Source organism: Epinephelus fuscoguttatus, linkage group LG12 (assembly GCF_011397635.1).
Source record: "Epinephelus fuscoguttatus linkage group LG12, E.fuscoguttatus.final_Chr_v1".
NCBI classification, from domain to species: domain Eukaryota; kingdom Metazoa; phylum Chordata; class Actinopteri; order Perciformes; family Serranidae; genus Epinephelus; species Epinephelus fuscoguttatus.
The window spans coordinates 27489974-27511888 of NC_064763.1; the positions used below are offsets into that span (position 1 = coordinate 27489974).

The 21915-nt window shown below is 40.0% G+C and overlaps 1 protein-coding gene and 1 long non-coding RNA gene across 4 annotated transcripts in view; both read right to left on the minus strand.

Moving 5' to 3' along the window:
- The window catches only part of cadm2a (cell adhesion molecule 2a), a 361176-nt gene that overhangs the window by 127652 nt on the left and 211609 nt on the right, over positions 1–21915 (minus strand). The gene's annotated exons all lie outside the window — the stretch shown is intronic.
- The window catches only part of LOC125898854 (uncharacterized), a 104137-nt gene continuing 85280 nt past the window's right edge, over positions 3059–21915 (minus strand). The window contains exons 3-4 of the long non-coding RNA XR_007450662.1: positions 16223–16335; positions 3059–3102 (exon numbers count right to left, since the gene is read on the minus strand). This is a non-coding gene — a long non-coding RNA (uncharacterized LOC125898854). The remainder of the gene's footprint in view (positions 3103–16222; positions 16336–21915) is intronic.

A 21915-nucleotide genomic window follows, 5' to 3' on the forward strand; every position in this document is an offset into this window, starting at 1 on the left:
ATACAGATATATTTAGATAGTCATGAAGGAAATTGACAGTTCTTATGTGTGCCTATAAAGTACAAAAAAAAAGGAAGAAGGTATTTTTGCTATCTGTAGCATATGGCCTCGATGACATCACTGCTGTATCATCCATGACAATTATAATTTCTGGACATCTCATCGTCTCTATCCTTCAACAGTCTTGGCAGTGTGTGACTCTCCTGCTAACACTGCCCAAGTACATAAACACAATCTTGCTCCAGTTTTTCAATTTCCCTCCACTTTGTTCTTTTTTTAGCTCACTATTTTTAGTTCCCATCATTTCAGGTCAATAACAATGATTACTCCTCGCAGGCTATTCTTCTAACTTTCTGAAACTTTTAGGCCTTTCTGTACATCCTGAAATTATCAGATAATAATGCTCTTCTTGCTGATGGCAATACAACAGCTGCTCCCCTCCAGTTTTATGAACCTAAAACAACATAAAGCAGTAAGATTGCTTAATCAATATATTAAGTAAAACTCTATTTTTAATATTTTATTTTGAAGTTTTTAGGGAAACTTCGTATTTATACTTCCATAAACTAACAATTCATGATACACACAGTGCTGCAAGTGCAGAAAGACAGTGAATCAGTGTTTGGTGTGATAGGACACATGCTGATATGGCTAGACTATAGACAGGGTAATGGTGCTAATGTGTGCAAAGCATGTGTATGTGTTATACCATATGTAAAGGTGTGTATGAGCGTGTGATAAGATGAACAACGCCTTGTGCAAACATGATATGTGTAATGTCAAATAAAATAAGGAGTAATGGTGCGCAGTAGGGAGGAAAATTCTTATTTCAGCTATAAATAAGTCTGTTTTAATTATCAGTGATGTAGATCTGACTCAAACAGATGTGCATATGTACTTTCACACATAAATGCTGTTAACTACTGAGATCTCATATTTCCTCTTTGGTTTCTTCTTCACACATGTACATACATATATAGATGTTGTGAATCTCTTTAACACAATTACAATATTTCAGGCTTTGTGTGATAATGTGCGAGATTAGATTTGTTTTTAAGCAAAAACAAAGCAGACATGACAATTATTATTTACAGAAGCAGCTGTAAAGAACCTGTTAAGAAAATTCATAACTGTTTCTGTCTCTTAAACAACTATAATAGTTGCACAAGGATCTGTCTCCTCATCTTAAAAAAAGGGCATGAAAATACCCTGAAATATTAAACATTTATTAATTGCATGATATTGTGTCCACTTTGGAGAAAGAGGTGAACTTGGACTTTTTCCATGTGAACCTGAAGTGATGTTTTGAAGTCAGTCCAAACGGAATAAAAGAGGCAGAAAATTGTGTGTTTAATGTTGTTAAATGTCTGATTTTTGTTGACATTTTCCTGCACCTACCTAAAATGTTTCGGAAATAGCCCAAATTACTTTATAATACCAAGGAAACAAAGGGCAGAGCAAATTGTGTACGCGGTCAATCTCAGACTAAATGAGCTGTGAAATAGAAACATGACAAAAGTTTTTGACATTTCTTTCACGGTGCAAAAACACGAGGAGCAGGGGGCAAACTGAGAATATTGAATAGGAAAAGAATAATATTTTCAGCATGTTTTCAGTGCATAATGATTCAGTTTTATTTTATGATTCACTGACTATGCAATTACAAGTACTTTGCAGTAAGATAAAAATGACTTGAATACTGCAAATAAACATGTGGAGACGTGAATACCATCAGTTAGCACAAAGGAAACAGCTATTTTGATTTTTTTGGCATTGCAGAATTTTTCAAGCTATTCTGTAATGAAGATTTCCTAAGTGAGGGTCATTTATGAGGGCTTTAAGGGCATTTTAGTGATGTTTGCAATAGTGACACTGTGACATTATCAACCACTTTGGTGTTTTAAAGAGTTTGCATTCACCGAAAGTCACACAATAACACAAACAAACTCCCGTGTTCAGTGAGGTAAAAATATTGTTTTTGTCAATGATGTCTGGCTTCTAAGAGAGCATGGATAAGTTTCACTTTTAGTTCAGTTTCCTGTCAGAGAGGGCTGTCTGTTTGGGAAGTACTGAGAATAAGACTGGATAAATGAGAGTTGGATTATGCTGCATGAGTTGTGATTTTGTAAACAGATGTTTTGTCACAGTTTTGCTGTTGTTAAACATGTATTCCTATGAATTCAATGTATCAAATATCCTCTCCATTTTGGAGTCTCCATTCACTGTGAAGGCATGTAAAAAATCTCTATAAAAGTAAAAATCTCTAAAATCATGTTGGGGTTTGGAGTATCTTTTTAATATGGTTAGAACTCCTGATACCCAAGCTTGCACTGCTGGCTCCTTCTCTGGTTTTATCTTTTAAACCTAAAGCAAATGAAAATGAAATTCAAGTAATATAAGAAGTACCTTCATGCCAGGAACAATCTGTTATTGAATTCAGCTACATTATACCAGCAGCCGACAATTTGATTTAACCGTTAATTGACAGGGTAATATTTCCCCTCTAAGAGTGTCAACTTGAAAAAAGTCAACTTCAGAGAAATCAATTACACACAGTTAATGCCTGTTGTTTGCCTTTCTCCTTTCTCACTCTTCTTTACTTAGACTACACCCTGCAGGATAGGTCAGTTTTAACAGATTGACACATAAGTGAAATATCCACAGTTAGCCAGTAGCTGAGTAAGGTTCACTTTGGTTTTGCTCAACTGACTGGAGGTCTATATGAAGCTGAACATTAACCATTACAGACAGCAGCCATTTTGTTTGGATTAACAGAAAGTATAGCCACTCCTTATTGTTTGATACAGCTTTCACATATTTCAGGGAGAACAAAAGTCATCAGAACTCTTGTGGTTCTCCAGCACTGAGCAGACAAATAGGCTACCTGTTGAGAGACAAACACTGACTGTCTGCACAGACATTTATAGGGCTTTTGTCCTGAAAGAAGGACAACCGGAGGCCATGATCAAATATCTTTCCTGTTTTAATGGGATGTAGTAACGTCCTACATCAGCACACTTCCACTTAGACCCATCAGCACACTTCCACTTAGACCCGCCTGTTAGTCTCACTTGGCTGCTCTTCTCTCCCCTAGGAGAAACTCTGTAAAAGACAAGACATTTATTTTGTGGGATACACGTGTGGATGTGCATCCATGCATGCCAAAGGCACACACATGCACATGAATGTGGACAGGCATTCATACAAGGCAAAACTTATTCTCCTGTAGCTCATTTCTGTCTGTCACTAAGAAACCAACATTTTTTTTGGTGTGTTATGCCAGATTCTGGTGAAAAATATTTGATTACACCCACGTATACTGTGCAGTAGCGAATAACAGGTAGATGTAAATTAAAATATTAGGTAAGCTTTGCCAGCTGGATGGTCAGGATTTGTTTGACTGACCACATTTTGTCACAATCTTCAATGTATCTCCGCCATTAAAAATACACAGCTTACAGTGTTTTGCTTTGTGTTTTCTGACTGGTGGTTAGCTGCAAGTTACTGCCCTGAGTAAAAGGAGACCCCATGAGACTATACAAAAAAAGAACGTCACAAACAAATAACCTCAAACATTTCAGTCTTTTTCTGTATCCGCTGCACAAAATGTTCAATGCAGTGTTGTCTTGAGCATGCATTGTAAATGCAGAGGAAAATCCCGCCTCTGAGTTGTATTGATTCCAGTGCTCCGGTCCACAGTGTGCAGTCATCGCTGTGTGTTTGTGTGGAAATGTGATTGTTTATATTGTTGTGAGTATGTGTGTGTGCCCTCTGCATCGATCCCCCACTTTGTTCCAATTATCAGTAGGGGTATGGGGCCTAATGCTGCTATTCACACAAGCGTTGGAGCAACAGAGGCAACCACATCTGAGAATGGAGGATTACTGTAGGAGAGTAGGAGGAAGTGAGAGGAGGAAGAGGCAGAAGATGCAGAGCTGAAGGACGGGAGGGAGAAAAGAACACTATATGATGCAATAAAAAAATATGTATATTTCATGCACCCTTTTTTAAACGTAGGAGGTGAGATTCCTAACCCTAACCTTTCTGTGTTATTGAGCAAAGACTAAACAGGACCATGTTGTGTTTTCTCCCCAAAGCATTCAGCCATTATGTACAAAAATGCTCCGCAAATAGTGAAAAAAGCAAATTCTAGCAACCTGTGTGACAGAACAGAGATACAAATCCTTCTAGTCATTTGTAAATGTCTTAAAGCTGGCTTACAACTTGACTTTATTATCTTCAGGTCATTGGCTACAGCCACATGACATGACATTAATGAAAGGCTGGGGTTATGATTGCATGATGACGACATTCGTAATCGCAGTTAGAGACGTGGCGTTTAGCAGTTCTTATTTTTAAAACCCTGTGTTTTGATGTTACAGTTATTAGCTGAGAGAGAATTTAGAGGAAGCGACTCTGCCTGTACTTCCCAAAGAGGAACACCAATTATTTATGATGTGACACAGCTGAGATTTTCTTACAGTCACTTCTATATTCACGCCACAAGACATGGGTTATTAATGCCACTGTGCATGTACGCATGCTGACTGGCCTTTTCTCTGGGCTGCAAATGGACACCCACAGTGTGGATTAAAAGATTTAGTGCTGTTAATGATCGATTTTCTTATTCTAACTCTACACACACTCCTGTCTGTATGTTTGTGAGTGTACACAAGTGCCATGCTGCTCCTCAGTAATCAATTGTAACCCATAAACCCTGGGTTGGAGGTCATCGCTACGGACATATGGAACAGCTATTGATTGCCTCTCCACTTATCTTAACAGTTTAGAACAACATACGCAGACTCAGTGAGAGTCTTGAATTGAATCATTATTGCAGGCGATCACTTAGTGGCCAATATCAAGTATTGTGCAACCAATAAAGGAAGGCGTATGAGAGAATACAAAGGGAGGAAACAGGGAGAAACCTAAGGGTGAGGGAAAATGAGATGCATTTGTGTCAATTTGTGAGTGTGTGTTTGTGTGTTTGCTAGTGTGGATGAAGATCTCTCTTGTGGTTTGAGCCGCATTGTTTGATTGCACAGATTCCACAGTAAGAGTCGCCAGGGGCTTGTTGCCAAGGTTCAGCCAATTGAATTAGGGATTTGCAGTTCCCTCCTCAGTCCAACCCTCCTGACCATTTCCTGTTTCTAAGGATCCCCGTGGACCCTTCCTCTCCATTCAGCTGTAGACTGTAATTGTATTTAGGATGCCTGTGCAGAGCCCAACGGAATACACCACAAGGAGAGAGAGACAAAGAGAGACAGAGAGAAGAGTTGGAAGGAGGACTAAACATGACGGTGTAAATAAAAAAAGAAAAAGAAAAGGAATGAATAAAGGAGGAAATTCCTAAGGATGGATGTCTGTAGAGGGTAAGGGGTGGGGGTGCAGAGATAGACAGACTATGCACCCATCCAAATGGAACACAAGGTCATTGTTCTCATTAGGTTTCCAAGCCCGAATAACCTAGGCTGGTTGGAGACAGTTTGGTGTAAGTACTGCAGTATCCATGCTATAAAGCAGGAATCTAATAGGCTATTATATCCAAAGACATTAGGGTGGTAGCAAAATGATTTTCCTTCACCCTCCACCCAATTTAGAAGCAGCCGTGGTATTATATCTCATTGTAACTATTATATTTCAAGTCTACAGCATTAAAAATAGCCCTGAGTGTGCCATTAGGACACATGCATTTTTAGACACATGTATTACATTACTATCAAACCAGCCATTTAAATATCAATAGACTGATTTATCCTAATTCATAGACAACCTGTCTCCTGTCTGTCTGGAAGTTTGCATAATACCACTGTGTTAATAAATGCAAGTACAAATTCCTTCACAACATGGGTACAATTATCAATATAAATTTAAATGAGAATGCATTCCAAATATTAACATAACAGCGGGTGTAATGCATGCTGGGCCCTCTGACAAAAAGAGTTCCTTTACATTGCTGGATACCGTCTAGTGAAATATCACCTCACCTGCCGAAGACCTTTTGCTTAGGACCCCCTGAAGGTCTTTCTCCCATAACCACCCACCGGTGGCACCTCTGAATACAGAAGCTGGACACAATATCATGAACACCTGTGCAATTTAAATGCAAGGCATGTCAATAGGACTTGAAGTACCTTTGTCACTGCATGGTATTGTAGGGTGTTCATAGAGTTGTATTATAATGTCATTCAACACACTGTAACCACAGATCTGTCCTATGACTGAGGCATAATAATCTGCTTTTTGTTGCTTTTAGTCAAAGCAAAAATGAAAAAAAAAAATAAAAAAATAAAATACACAACAGGAATCAGGGGAATTCAAGATGACTAGTTCCCCAAAAATGGTTACTCTGTTTATTATACATAAGAAAATGAATAAAGCAATCAAAAAGTATAAAGAAGACATAGTGTGAAAGTAATGATCCATCGCTCTGGGTCAGTGTATTGTTAATGATCAACAATCCAATATCAGAGATCCAGAGTGAAACTGTAAGATGCTCCTGTATTTTGACATTCCCATGGCACGTCTGTTTCACCGTCAAACAGCGCTAGTGACAGGCAGATAATGGCAAGCAGCCAATAACATGACGTGTTACAAATATTTACTCCCCTCTCGGGAATAACGCCTTCCATTTGCACTGGGAAGTCTGAAGTTCCCTGTCAGAAATTTTAACTGGAATGCCCCTCAAAGTTGGATTTCTCTATTGAGTTGGAGAAACCTCACCAACCCTGACCTCAAAATGTTTGTATGTACAAAATAAAGTATAATGCATTGTTATCAACTGGTATTGCCAACAATGGCCGACCTGGTACTGCTAAAAAAATCAGGGTTTTCTGACTTGTTGTACTGGAATGTGATCAACTTGGGTGTTATTTCCAATTCTGACCTGAAACTTCTGAGGTTAATAAAACGCAGCATATCTCAGCAGTGTGGAAATATTTTTGGGATTTTGGAGAAAGATGGGTCAACAGACTAAGCACAGGCCAAACAATGCCATTACAAGATAAAATACTCTGGAAACACGACGAACCTGGCCTAGCATCTCACTCAGCTAACTTGTTCTGGCTACAACAGTATTACCTGCATTGTTTCAACAATGTTAGGCTGAAAAAGTGTGCCTGCAGGCTAAAATCAAACCATGCTTTTCTGTTGGGATGCAGTGATTTAAGAAAAAGTAAAAAAAAAGTATACATGCAATTTGTTAAGCTATGAGTAGAGGAAAAGTAAAAGTGCCTAAACTAATAATGGTGACAAGCAAAGAACAATTGCTTTTTTGCTGTAAATCAAATTTTCTACTTATGGCAAATGTTCTTGTTGTTAGGCCATATTTGTGTGTTAGCGGAGTCAATTTAAAGTTTAAACTTTTAATTTGAAATTTAAACTTGACTGCACTGAAGTGTTAAAGTTATTTACAGTTATGTATGTGCAATTGTCCTTTTTTATGGCCAAAACAAAAAAGGAAGGGGTGGTAGATCTATTCTGTAACTGATTGTGTTAAATGGGCATATGATATCAGCCAATAGAATTGATTTGCTCATTGTGGCAACATCATTTGAAATTGGCTGGTCAAGAGATGACTGACACTAAACTTGCACCGATCAATCAGCAGTGCTCGGAATTGGGCCGGTTTTCACGTGATTGGCCATAACCTGCGACCGGTCGGTCAGTCTAAAATATGCCGATTTAAAACGCAAATTCCTGGCATGCCACATGATTGACATTGTGTAACATCAGCAGCACACACACATGCACATGTGCAACTCACAGCTTGGGCGATGTGAGGAAGGGGACCTCAGGGACACACTGGTTTGGGCTTTTGTACAGGCGACCTACACCATGTTGGCCATATGGAATTTTTTGTCTATTCAAGAAATTACCCACAAATGCTATACACCAAGAATTATTATTTATGTACCTATGTTTTTATTTATGTATGCCTTTTTTACTTATTTACTTTAATGCTGTACCTGAGGTTATATTTGTGCAAAAAGGAAAATGTTTCTTCACCTGTGTCATTGTTTTTGTTTGTTTGTTTGACATGATTATTGAAAAGCTGGTTGTATCTTGGTTAAAATGTTCTAATAAAGGAAAGACAGAAATATTGCAGAAACTTGTGTGCTGTAAAGTGGTTTGAAAAAAATGATATCGGAATCGGCCAAAATCGGAATCGGCCCGAAAAATTGTAATTGGTGCAAGTCAAATTGACACTGCACACCCAATCAGCAAATAAACCAAAAATGTTTTAGTTTATTTAAAATGTGCCAATGCATATTTAAAGTAATAGTTTCCAGAGTCTGGGACAATTCCTGATTGATCATATCTGGGCAAAGTAATACTGATAGCTAATATTGAGAGAGTCTGGGAATGAATTTATATACCTTCGTAGACTGTTCAGGCAAATTTGACACTTACAAAATGTCTTTTCAAAAGTGAAAAAAAAACAAACAACAAAAAAAACAAAACATGTGAAAGCAACTGCCACTCAGTGCGAGCATCAATAATCATGTTCCCTATGTTGTTGTACATCAGATAATTCTGAATGCTTAGCAACTTAATGCTGCTGTCTGCTCTTGTTTGAGTGACATATCTGCCAGACAATGAGGCTGAGTGCATTCGGAACGAAGCACATTGTTCAGCACTGACTCAGACTGTCACCTTCCAGCTACAGCTGGAGAAGGAGATCCAGCTCTGACAGGCAAAAAGAGACAGAAGTTCACACTTGCAGAAAATGATTTATTCAAAACTTAGTGTGTACGTAGCTTCCAACACAATGATGCATTGTATCACTATCACAGATTTTATCAAACGCTTTTGTTCTCACCATGGAATTTGTGACTCTTCCAATTCAGTAATTGCAGCTGTGTTTCTGTACATGGTCCTATTTCTGTGAATGTGTGTGTGTGTGTGTCCCTCTATGGTTTCACCCCCTGGCCTACATCCAATGGGACCATAAAGCTATCTTTGGTGGTGCCCAACAGTTTTGTCTGACATGTGTTGGTCAGGGTCTGTCCTTCTGTTGCACCACTTGGATCAAAGGGGGACGCTACTCCACCCATCTGTGTCACATTTAATTTATCGCAGACACGACAGGCCTTGCTTGCCTTGATGGCGAGGGCGTGACACAGATACACATGTCTGCCTGCGAGCGAACACACACAGACACAGCAGGAAGAAAGGAGATGCACATTATGGTGGGAGATGATAGAAAGCTGATTCAGGTAAATTGATGATTAGGGAAGAGTAAGAATCAAGTCTCTTCATAGAGCGGCAACAATCAAAGGTTGAAAGCATATGGCGTGAGTGCCCTTCCACTCCTTCCTCCATTGCTCTAATTCTTTCTCTCTCCACTAAAGATGAGAGCCCTCCTTGGTCTTGCTTTGATGACCAGGTGCTGGGCAGGTGGTGTGGAGTGACAGGAGGTAGCTCTGCATGTGTGCGTGTGCATGTTTGTTTGTGTGGTTGTATGTATGTGTGTGTGAGTGCGATACAGGAAAATCCATCCCCACAGTAATGAGAGAGGTGCCAACTGCTCTTCCATCTGGCATTGAGAAAACTTTCTCTTTTTCCGTTCCCTCATTCCTTTCTCACCCCCTACACTTCTCATCATCTGTTCATTTGCTTCTACTTCGGTATCATCCGTTTTGACATTTTCAGATGATGTAAACACTTGACTACCCACACGCACTTCATCCTAGCCCAGCACATTAGACCTGAGAAATTCAAGCTACACCTCCCACTGCATTTGAAATTGGTACACCGGCTACTTACAAACGAAGCCAATTGGCAAAAACATCTGGTTACGAAATATCTGTGGCTTAAATGTACTGTACTGTTGTTGTGCTAGGGAATTTGTTTTTCATGCCTCTGCCCTGAATATTCCTGAAGAAATTCAAAAAATAAACATGACTATGTACTGAGCTTTTTTTAGGAGCAACCTGTCTCACCCACATGAGCAAATTGAGGAAAAACTTTCTCTGGTGAGCTAAACTTACTTAATTGATAACCTTGAATTATATCTCCGGGAGAAATATCCAAATTTACATACAAACACAAGTTCAATGAGATTGAGAGAACACCAATGGTTAATGGATTATCCTTACCAGCAGCTGAACCAAGACGGCGTCTTAGCAGTAAGAAGGCTTCCCCTTTTAGAACATTGACTCCCCACAGCCCACTGAAGCAACCCATTCGACAAAAGCACTGCAGTGAAGCAAAGTATCGCTATGCATGCGGATGCATTGGGATTACAGTACATTTGTTGAAATCTTGCACAAACAAAACCAAGCGGCTACAAAACTAAATGCACAAACTTTGTCCTAAAGCAGTTTTGTTGGTTACAAATTAGAATCCTGCCAGTTTGCGCAATGCACAACCTATAGGGAGAGAGTAGACATCCTTGGATACACACAATTGACACAGTTTCATGAATAAACGCCTGTGAACCACAACTAAACTTCTCCAGTAAAATAATATGAAATGTTGCAGAAATATGGAACTGGTTTAGTAATACTATATATTAGTAGAGTTGGGTACCATTTACACTTGAAACAACACCAGTTTTGTTTCCTGGATTTATACACCTGTACCCAGGTACTTTACTTTTTCTGAAAAAACAAAAAATTAAATTTCTGAACAAGCTGCAGGGGTGATGTAGAAGAAGAAATGCAATTCTGCTCCTCTGCTCTTTTCCTAATCACACATAAAGCCAATATTTCTGTCTGCTCGAGTGTGCATGTGCTCCTCTAACAGTGATACTAGGCCATTACTAAAATGATAAAGAGAAGAAAACAGACCAGACGGAGAACCTATAGCAGCAGATTGGCACTGCAGTGATAGTTTTGGCTCACTGGGAAGCTGACGGCCTCCCGGTCTCGAGGCGCTTCGGCCTCCTCTCTGAAGTTGAGCTCAGTGGTTCCACGGAGCTACGTTGCCAGCCTTGGAGCCCCATGGCTGGCTTCCAGGCTTCAGGCCGCTTTGCAGTACTTTCATATGTTGTCTAACGCAGGCAATCTCACCCAGAGGCACTATCAGGTACCAAATTTGGCACAGATGGATCTAACGTGAATAGGTGTAACCGGTGGACTCTAGTGATGTCTGCGTTGTGTTGACATAAAGAGGCCCAGACCATGGATATCTTTGGAGATGATCTCTGTTTATGCCTTACAACTCTGACAGCAAGAGGTAAAAACAAAATCCTCCATTAATTACAACTATGTCAACTCGAGCCTGTCTCCCATGGAGTACTACAGCAAAAGTGGCGGCCATGTTGCATTCAATTTAGTACGATAAAACACAGTAAACATACCTGGCAGCAAGAGGTAGAAACAAAATCCTCCATCAATTACAACCATATTAACTTCTATGTGACACAGGATTATGTTAGCATAAAATTAACTTAACAGCTTAACAGTGCTAACACATGGAAATTACTATGAGAGCAGTGTTGCTTACCTCTCCCCTGGAGTACAATAGCAAAAGAGGAGAGGTAAGGTGGGAGACACCCCTTTATAGGTGGGGTACCCCCAAAGGTGAACGTGCGGGTACAGAAACTGAGTATCAGACTTTCCACATATTGACTATGGAGGCGTGTCAAGTAATAACTGAAACAAATTCAGTGTAAATATAATACTTAACATTACAAGTGTACGTTTGACTTTGTTACAGATATTACTTCTGTATAACTGACCCTGTTACATAGGTACATAGTAGTATTGATATAATTCGGTCTGTACTCTTAAAAGTACAAAGTTCAGTACCCAACCCTACATATTTCTGACTTAGGAAACAAGTTATCTTTTTAGAAAACTTTCTCTGGAAAGTCACGTTAACAGCATATTACAGGAAACTCTCAGTTCATGCAGCCCTGAATGGCTTAATCATATTCTAAGACTGGCACAGCTGTTTGACAGGTGAGACACCCATAATATAACTAGCTGAAAAGATTATAATCATATTCCACTTAACCCCAAACCTTTCTGCATTTTGTGTATTAAGTAATAGCGAGTGAAATGTGCGCTTGAATACGCTGTCCTTGTGCACATAGCCCAGAACTGTGTGTTGGACATCAAACAAGGACTGCAGTGTATCATCAGAAAATGGCTCAAAGACTGAGGTCCTTCATCATCAGCGCTGAATACATAGAGTACAATCAGACACTATTTACTCAACACATACCAGCACCCTTGCCGTATCTCTCTCTGTCTCACACACACACACACACACACACACACACACATACATACAAGGAGGAGAGACAGGCAGACAGACATGCTTGCATACAACACACATTAATTGACTTTCCAGCTTCTTCCCAGGCATTTTGAGTGACAGGGGCCGCCAGGGGAGATGGGTAATGATGAGGCAGCTGGCAAATGGGCTGATGGGTAATGAGGGACCCGGTGCTGGCAGCCGATGGTTAGATGCTGAATTAAACAGCGTCTACTGTGTGCTAACCATGCTATATACACTCAATATGCTATCCTCTAAATGTGACAATGTCAATATAGTGAAACCTGGAACATCAAACTTCATCTGTCACTTGTCATATTGTTGAATTATTTGAATGGTTAATCAGCATCCCTCTGTTCAAACTGATTTTTTTTCCTACGCTGCTTGTGTCTTTGCAGCATGTTCTGCTAGGGTAATGCCATACACTTCATATTCAAACTAGATCTGTACAATAAGCTCCCCCACTTGTGACTGTGTGAGTGACTTAGAAAACTAACAGCTGCGGGAATGCAAATTGTACTCAGAGAGCACATGTAATGGTTACCTGGTTTCCCCACAAATCCCCACAAGTTAATCCCACAAATAAATATGATCTGAGTTTTAAAAGCCATAATTTCCATAATTGGCGTTCGGTGTTTACTCAACATTATGAAGACTATGTCGGCTCCACTTCTGCAGTTTGCAAGCAGCACTTGTTCAACACAGTCGAACATGAACACATGCACACAACTCCTCATTCTGACAAATCCAACATGACCCTCCATTTCACCATCTGTTCAATATCAACAACTAAATTATTTTTAACTGTTTTCCTGCTCTCAAATGCCATCATTTTAAGGGTGGCTCTCAGAAAACTAATTTTATTCTAGAAAATGGTTTGAACAATAAGACAGTGCTGGATTTTTTCAAATAGCCATGACAGCTTTAAAACTTTAATATCTACACAACTATGTTACATTAGGAGCACACTGTTACATGTACACCTTCAGTGGTGTGACAGGTTTTGTGCAGGCGTAGCAGGATGGCCCTACACGAAGCCTTTTAAGCTTAAACATCTCCCTTGGGTACAGGATATTCTCTTTTAGCTGACTGGACTGCTACTGTAGATGTTCAGTATCCTCCACGGGGCACTCAGATACAGAGAAGTCAAGTACAGCGAGCATTACCATTTGGCAGTGTGTGCACCGGGACTTTCGAGCACAACAAATACACCATATATGAGCAGACAGTGGATATTAACATTATTGACTGTGGGCCTATGCTCTACACTATGACAAACAGCTCTCTGTGACTCACTCTGTACGTGTGCGCATGCATGTATATGTGCCCTCCAACGAATCTGACACCAGAGAATCTTGTCTAAGCTTGTTCTGTTGATCTAGGGTCAGCACAAAAACTTACACTAGAACATAAAAATGTTTTTGTATTATTCATTGTTATTACTGAGGTTTTTTTTTTTATTTATACAGCACAGGCGTAAAGCTATCCAGACTCTCTTGTACATTTAATGATTTTGAATCCGTGCCTACAATGGTGGGATAAGTGCAGGTGGGTCCGGAGCAGAACGAAAATTTATTGCTTAGCTCTTCACACGTTGGTCCCATCCAACACTAAAGCAAGCCAGTTAAACTGGCAGCACAGGACTAATATTAGACCTTTTCATTGGAGTGAATTTTATTGTGGTGGGTGGTAGGATCTTATGAGGTACCACAAGGTGTATTTCTCCAGGCCTTGGGTAGTTAAAGAGATAAAGGGGGTGGCGGCTGTTCTTGCCTTAGGTGCTTAGAGACAGTGGCAGACATTGTCCATTTGGGATGCCATTAGAATGATGTAGGATCGAGCTTTCTGCTGACAATAGCAGGGACCTTATATGTTCTCTGTTTATTATTGGCCATTACAGATATTTATTGCAGCCACCATCAGTGGCTTGACCCCTGAAAGCTTCCCACTAACCTCTAACTCCTAACTAACTAGGGCGCTGTCTCCGCAGAACACCTCTTTTTAAGATACCACCGTTAAACAGATGCCCGACTTGCTGCTGCTTGGGGGTTCTGCTTTTCCCTTTAGTCTAGTCACACAGCACTCGGAGAATGACACTTTCTGCTTAAAGGTCTACAGTTTTAATTGCTTGTGCTTGACACTCTGAGCATACTCACAGGCTTAGTTTTCAGCACTATCAAACATTCAGCAGCAATTTGTTTCCCTGCTCATTTTCATGCCTGTGGATTCAACCTATTGGCACTCGCGCACGGCTTAAATAGCTTAAATAGGCTGGATATAATGAGCAAACAGATTTGTGTTTATTTATATTCAGAACTATCGGGTTAAAAGGAATACAGTCCTAATTTTCCGTTACGTGTGAGCAAATGAAAGCTGTCACATTTCGGTGTATTTAATTAAAGTATGATGTCATGTTTGTGTATTGCTCCTCAAGCACAAGATGGTGCATGTCAAGGCATTTGCTCTAATATACTTTAACAACATGAAGTTCATTATTATCAATGGAAAAATCAGCTAAATCTCTCTCATCTCAAATTCACATCTTTTAAATTTACATTTCCTAATTTTTAAATGTATCAGTGACCCAGGGTTTCCCACACAATCATTTACTTGCAGCGGCCATCCACAATACCAGCATTTGCTGTCATATATTGATTTTCTATTTTTGGAGGCTATTCATTACGAGTGCTGTTGGAATATATATGCCATTTATGTATTCAGAGCAACACACTCGGTGTGCGAAGTGTAGTCTGGGCACAGATGGAGCAGCAGTACTTTAGAGAAAAAAAGAAAAAAAAGTTGTGTTTTCTTCGAAGTCGCACATCCGACGATCCGGTATAAAAGTTTGCTTTCACCTGCCTCTGCAGCAGCTGCTCCCGATCTTACCCATCGATCTGATGGGTCCATGTCATTAGTTCGACAGTCCATTGGTTTGACATCCCATTAGTTTGACTGTCCGCGGTGCTGAACGGCTCGCGGCGGGCGTATGGTGCGCCGCGGCCGGCTTGAGGCGGAGCAGGCTCACGGCTTATGAGTTTGTCACTTTCTTTTTCATTTTAACCCACACCATGATCTTTTCCTGACCCTAACCAAGTGGTTTTTCTGCCTAAACCTAACCAGACCTTAACCACAGGGCATCATGATGATTTCGGAACGGACTTCGGAACAATGAGTTTAATATGGTCGGAACAATGGGCTGTCGATCCAATGGGCAGTTCCCGATCTGATCTGAGTAGATCAGCTCTGATCGGTCTGACTACAAACTGATCGCATGATCAAGAGACACTGCTAATTCACCAGTTCAGGAAAGTTTAACTCAACATACACACAGCTCTGGGGAAAAGTTAGGCAAGTCCCACTACACTGTACAGCTTGGTTGGTCCAAGGTTCTGTCCATAACTGGGTCAACAGGCAATGCCAAAGTTTGGCAGCTCATTATTCTGCTGCTGAAATAGGATCTTGTGTTGAATGTCAGTATTGTGCAAGTCAGTAATGTGCTGCCTGGCACTGGAGAATGATATCATGACTGTATAGAAATCCAGCTGAGAGGAAATGAGGGTTTAATGAAAAAAGAGATGTAACTTTTTAGAGTAAATTAGTAAAAATAGATACAGTATTTCTAGGGTGGTTTCCAGCTACCTATGATATCTCATTGAAATTCCTGTGGTGATTCTTACCATTGTAAATGTGGTAAAAAATGTATGCAGAATTGCAAAGATTGATTGATCCCCATCACTTCATCTCAGCATAATAAAAACCTTATAGGAAAAGACATATTCAGTCACTGAACAGAATGAGGCCGAGAGTGATAGGGAAGATATCTACATATAAATGTCACAATGGATGCCAAAAACTTGGGATAGAAAGTGAAATAGGACTTCTCCATCACAAATCCAATTTCTTTGATATTCAGCGAGAAAAATATAATTTTGGCCTCAATTTTCACTTCTGAGGACTGAATGTAATATTAGCAGCATCGCTAATGTCTAGTTACCTGCCAGGCAAAAATGCTTTGATCAAGTACAGGGGCAAACGGATGTGTTTGAGGGGAGTGGAACCAAGTCAGATAACAGACTTTTGTCAGAGGACAGGAAATTGTGCGCTTACCTGTTGATGGAACAACAGCAGTCGGGTAACAGCCAGTCCAGCAGGGAGAGGAAATGAAAGATAAAAAAGGGAAGAAATAAAGATTATTGCTCAGAAAACATGCCAAGAGTGATGAAATTGTATGTTTTGCAAATATAAAAGACCATTGCAACAGGGCAACAATGTTTATAATGTTTTTTTTCATTTTTGTTGTTAAGCTGTTGTTAAAGAGGTTATCTCTGCTTTCACCTGGCAATGCTACGTTAAGATGTGTGTGTGTGTGTGTGTGTGTGTGTGTGTGTGTGTGTGTGTGTGTGTGTGTTTCTTGGCTCTGCATCGAATTAGTCATGACAGTAACAACGGATATACCTATGCCTGCACTCAGTGAGAGACCTGGCTCTTTAGGGGCAAACCTGGTGCGTGTATGTGTTTGTCTGAAAGTATACAGTATGGAAATCCTTCCCGTCTCTCATTAGAGCGACATTAAGTGAAGCTCAGGATTGGAGCCCGGTGACAAGAGGAGGAAGAGAAAAGCACACATTATTCTTCCCAGGGCACCGAGGGGGAAAAGCTTAAATGCTGGGACACCAAACTGCAGTGACACCCCTTGATTGGTGCTCTCACCGACTGGAGTGTGTCGTAAGCCGGCGACAGCTGTTGTGTTTAAGTCCATTAGTTTTTGGGGAATATTACATTTTAAATGAATTATGTTGTGTAAATGACTCGCTGATCTCTGCCGGATTCAAGAGGAGAGGGAAGATAATCCACTCCGCCTCTCCCTTTCTTCACTCTCTCTCCCTTTGTTTACACTAAGCTGTGCCCCCGGAGGAAGGATAAGAGGGTTTAGTGAGGGGTTGCTGTGTGTGATGTCACATACACATACATAGGCCTGGATATATACACACACACACACACACACACAGTCATTGAAGAGAATGAATGATTACGTTAGTATAATTAAAAAATAAAGGAAACAAATGAGTTTTCTGTAAATATGGCTTTGCAGGCATTTTCACCACAGGTGAAGCCAATTAACAAATGTTTACATCTTGTTAACAAGAAAAAAATCCTTCAACAAGTAATTCTATCTGTGCTGATTACTTTGCAGGATGGCCACCAACAACCCTCTTGGCAGTGCACCTCAACTCTATTTCCTCTGGTGAGATAATGTCATTTTGGCTGTGTGTGGCTTTTAAACCGGCATTACTGTCGAGGTGTAAGGTGGTGTGTTTGTGTGTGTTTGGAGAGCAGCATATGCAGGTGGCAGGTGTGGTCAGTCAATACAGCAGTTGTCATGTCCAGCTGACAGGAAAGAGCCCCAATTGACAATCGACCAGGTTGGACTAATGAAATGACGCCGGACATTACTTCCAAAACAACAAAAGCAAACAGGACCAGCGGACACAAAACTTTAGATTGGAACCCTTTCTGTCAGTGTGCGCTTCTACTGCCATATGTCTGTCTCTCTGTTTGCCTGCCTCCTCAGTGGGAAAGAAGACAAAAACCAGCTCTCATTAGGGACCCTCTGCAGGGCGAACCCCAGGGGCAGGGACGTGACTGAAGCACCCTTGGCTGAAACATGACTTTGAACCTGAGGCATGTTTAATAGCTGTCAAAACTTGTAAATCAACATTCAACATCAAAAGCATTCTGTTGGAGCAGGTCTTATTTCACCCCAGACCACAGTCTCCTGTTAAAAGCTGGAGAAAAAGAACATCACACACCCTTTTGAGGTGAACTAGAATATGGCTAAATTCCCATTAGTTTCTAATTATTTTTTGCAAGTGAGATACATTTTAAGGTGTGCCGAGCAAGTGAACCAATGTGCATAATTTTTATTAATTTTTTCCCATTTCAGTGACAACCATTGTACACTAGGGCTGCCCCCCAATAGTCACCCAAACATTAGTCGACCAGAAAGGTCATTAGTCGGCAAGATTTCATTGGGCGCTTGGTAAAACTCTATTAGGAGCTGCGCCTTGTCAAAATAAATCAAAACCTATATGACTGGACCATGTGGGAATTTAATTTGAAAGGACAGACACAGGAAGAGGCCACACTCAGCAGTCAGACAGGAGTCATCATGATGCTCTTGAAAGCTGGCACAAAAATCCACAAAAGAGTTGCCCCCAGCACCCGATGTCCTGTTTTCCAGGAGGTTAAAGACGTGGCATGTGTACGGCCCCTAACTTACAGGGCTGGTACCTGCAGTTATTACACAGGCTAGTTAATAACATGTCGGGCAGGAAATCCAAAGTGTGGGATCATTTTGAGAAGGTGAAGGACGAACCCAAGGTGATATGTAAACTCTGCCGCATGTGATGTACTGAAACATGGAAGTAGCTACATGCCCATTAGCTACTTAGCACAATCATTACTGCTTTGCTGACAGCGTCATTAACAGGCGGCTCGCTCAGTGTGTGACGTGCACTTGTAGATAAAATATAGGCCTATATTAATGAAGGTTCATTAGTATGGTTTTGTATTTCTCTGCAATGTAGCACAGTGTTAACAATGTTACTGATACTATTCTTTCTCACACCTTCAACTCAAACCATTGTGTTGCCCCGCCCAAAATATATAACTTAATAATTAATTTAATATCATAAACATGCAGGCGACTAGTCAACTAATGGCCCTAAATGACAACCTTAACTTAAGGGCAACTACTGTAAGCTTGCAACTTGGCCTGCAACAAACACTTATTTTCATTGCAGATTATTCTGTGGATTGCACTCTTGATTAATCGTTTAGTTGTTTGGTCTATGAAATGTCAGAACATGGTAAAAGGTGTCAATCAGTGTTTCCCACAGCCCAACACGAAGTCCTCAAATGTCTTGTTTGGTCCACAACTTGAAGATAATCAGTTTGATGTCACAGAGGAGTAAACTAAAAAATATAATTTCTGTAATCACAGAAATTTTAGTTCACACTCTGAAGATATTAATTTCAAAATTGTATAAATCTGAAAAGCTAGAATCAGTGAATGTTTGGCATTTTTAATTTTTTGTCAATTTTTACTTTTAACAAAAGAATTATAGGTCTAGTGTGTCAGATTTATTGGCATTTAGTGGTGAAGTGAACAGATAAATGATGAATCCGCACACCAAAATGAGCTCCCGTGCATTTTAATAGCGTGACGTTTCAAGCTCTACGCTCTTCCTCAGACTGCAGTCTGAGGAAGAGCATTTTTCTGTTCATTGTTGATTTTTTAGATCCAGCACCCAACCCAAACGGGCTTTTGGGGATGTGCGCGTCCTTTCTTCTGATTTAGTGGTGAAGTTACATAATTAAAAACGTCTCCCATGAGCCAAGCGTGTAGGAGAACTACCATGGCCTAGGCAAAGACGTGAATAGCCCTATCTAGAGCCAGTGTTTAGTTTGTCTGTTCTGGGCTACTGTAGAAAAAATGCAACAATTCTTAGTTTCAGGTGATTATAAACTAATGAAAACATACTGTATTTATGGATAATATATACCATATGTGCCAATAGATACCCCTAAATCCTACACACTGGACCTTTAAATAATTCAGTGATTACAAAAATTGCTGTATATTAATTTTCTGTTAATTGACTCATTGATCAACTGAGAAAAAAAAAAAAAAAAACCTAAAACATTAGCTGATGATTTCACTCCCACTGGATTAAAAAGCAGATTTTGTGGAGACAGCTGGCTACATTTCAAATGTTCCATTTAGTTGCTATAAGAAAAACCTGAACCTAAAACTGCTGGTTTTAAAACTGCAATGTTTGTCTCAAATGGTGGTGGTGCCTGCAGCTCATTAATATTGAAAAGTGCTGGTACTTATGTTTTGAAATAGGGTACTAAAACTGAGTGAAAATATGGCATTCATTAAATAAGACTCCCATATTGATGTTTTCAAACATCTGTTGTGTTTGCTCATCAGGCCTAAAGTGGAAGTTTGGTATTGAGTGTAATCAATAGCTTTCTAATTAGAAATCAACCAGGGGACAGCTGTTAGTCACTTAAAAGGCTAATACAATATAACCACCAGATGCTTTACTGTGCGTGAGTGTGTGTGTGTGTGTTTGTGTGAGCATCTGTGTGCACATTGTGGGCAATTTCTCTGTTTTGTTTGTCGGTGTTGTTGTTTTGATTTTCCCCAAGTAATTTTGCCAGTGTCTAAACTGCAGGTAGAACTTATCACCAGTAATAAACAGGCTGCACAATCCGGAGGCAAACGCTGTCGCAAGTTCATTGTTTTTGAAGTTTAGTTGTTGAGCAGGTGAGGAAATAAAAATGTCACAACTTAAGTAAATATTGCCGCAAATTGTTTGTGTGCTCACTTAGGCTGCGGGGTCAGTGCAGTCAGTTATGCAGGGACCACGCACTCATGAGCAAGACAGAACTGATGTGAATCACTGAGTCACTTCCAAGAAATGATTTGCAATAATACACGGAGCACTTTTGAACATGCTGCCACCAAAGATTAAGGGTGTACAAGTGCGAGACTGGGTCTAATTCACTCAGGAGTGATGCACATGGTTCTAAAGTTAGAAAGTCAGAATCAAACTGCCTTTCTTCACACAAGTGATAAACAATAACTTAAAATTTGGCTGATGATTTGTTGATATTCTTCAGGCATCATTGTACCACAACAACAACAACTTGCCAGATTGCAGGATTGCCAGAAGTGTAACACAGAGGTAATGACAGCTAAGGAAATAAAAAACAAATTAAAAATCATCAAGTCCAGATGCCTCTGCTCAACGACATTAGCCATTTTATATAAATGTGTTTGCTTTCGCACAAACACAGATGCGCACAGATATACATAAACAGACACATGCAGTATTCACATTTTATCACCTATGTTAATGTATTGTAGTTTACAAAACAGCCTAAAAACAAGAGGTATGATATGCAAGAGATATCTAGAGAAGAAATAAAATACGGACTGGAACAGAATTATTCATGGTGGTCATGAACGGCTGAGGCTGCATGCAAAAATAGCTTTATCTTGCATTTACTTGTTCTATTTAATTGGATAATATTCAGTCAGTAATAATGGACACAATGGCAGGGCTGCATGTGTTTGCAACTGTAAGGAATGCAGTGTGGCAGCAGGAGCTGTACATTACATTATCTATACAAATCAACCAATCAATCTTTACATAACAAGAGCACGGTGGGTCTTGAAGGCAATCTCTGACTTAGATGAAGACTGATTTCTTATATCTGGATAGAATGCTACTTGAGTGTGTGGGAGGCTGTATCGGTGGGCAAAATGTGTACCAACAAAGATTTCATGAGCACTTTTTCTTCTTGGACTTGGGTTTGGTGTACAGATGGCCTGCCTGTTGGAATTCTCATTCATACTTGCAGCTACTTTCAAGAGTAGAATCTGCCAACATGTAAGCCGAGCTAAAGAGAATCAATTAAATAGAAGATTTGTTGTTCTACATTTAGAATGTGGTGAGTCAAATGGCACATTATATATTCCAGTTTTCTCCAAAGGAAGTCTGTGTGGAATACCAAGTTTTGCAACACTCAAACTGACAAATACACACAGCAATTTTTTGAGATCTTAAAGATGATGAAATCAGTTTAAATTCTGACAGCGCTTTCCTTTTGTTC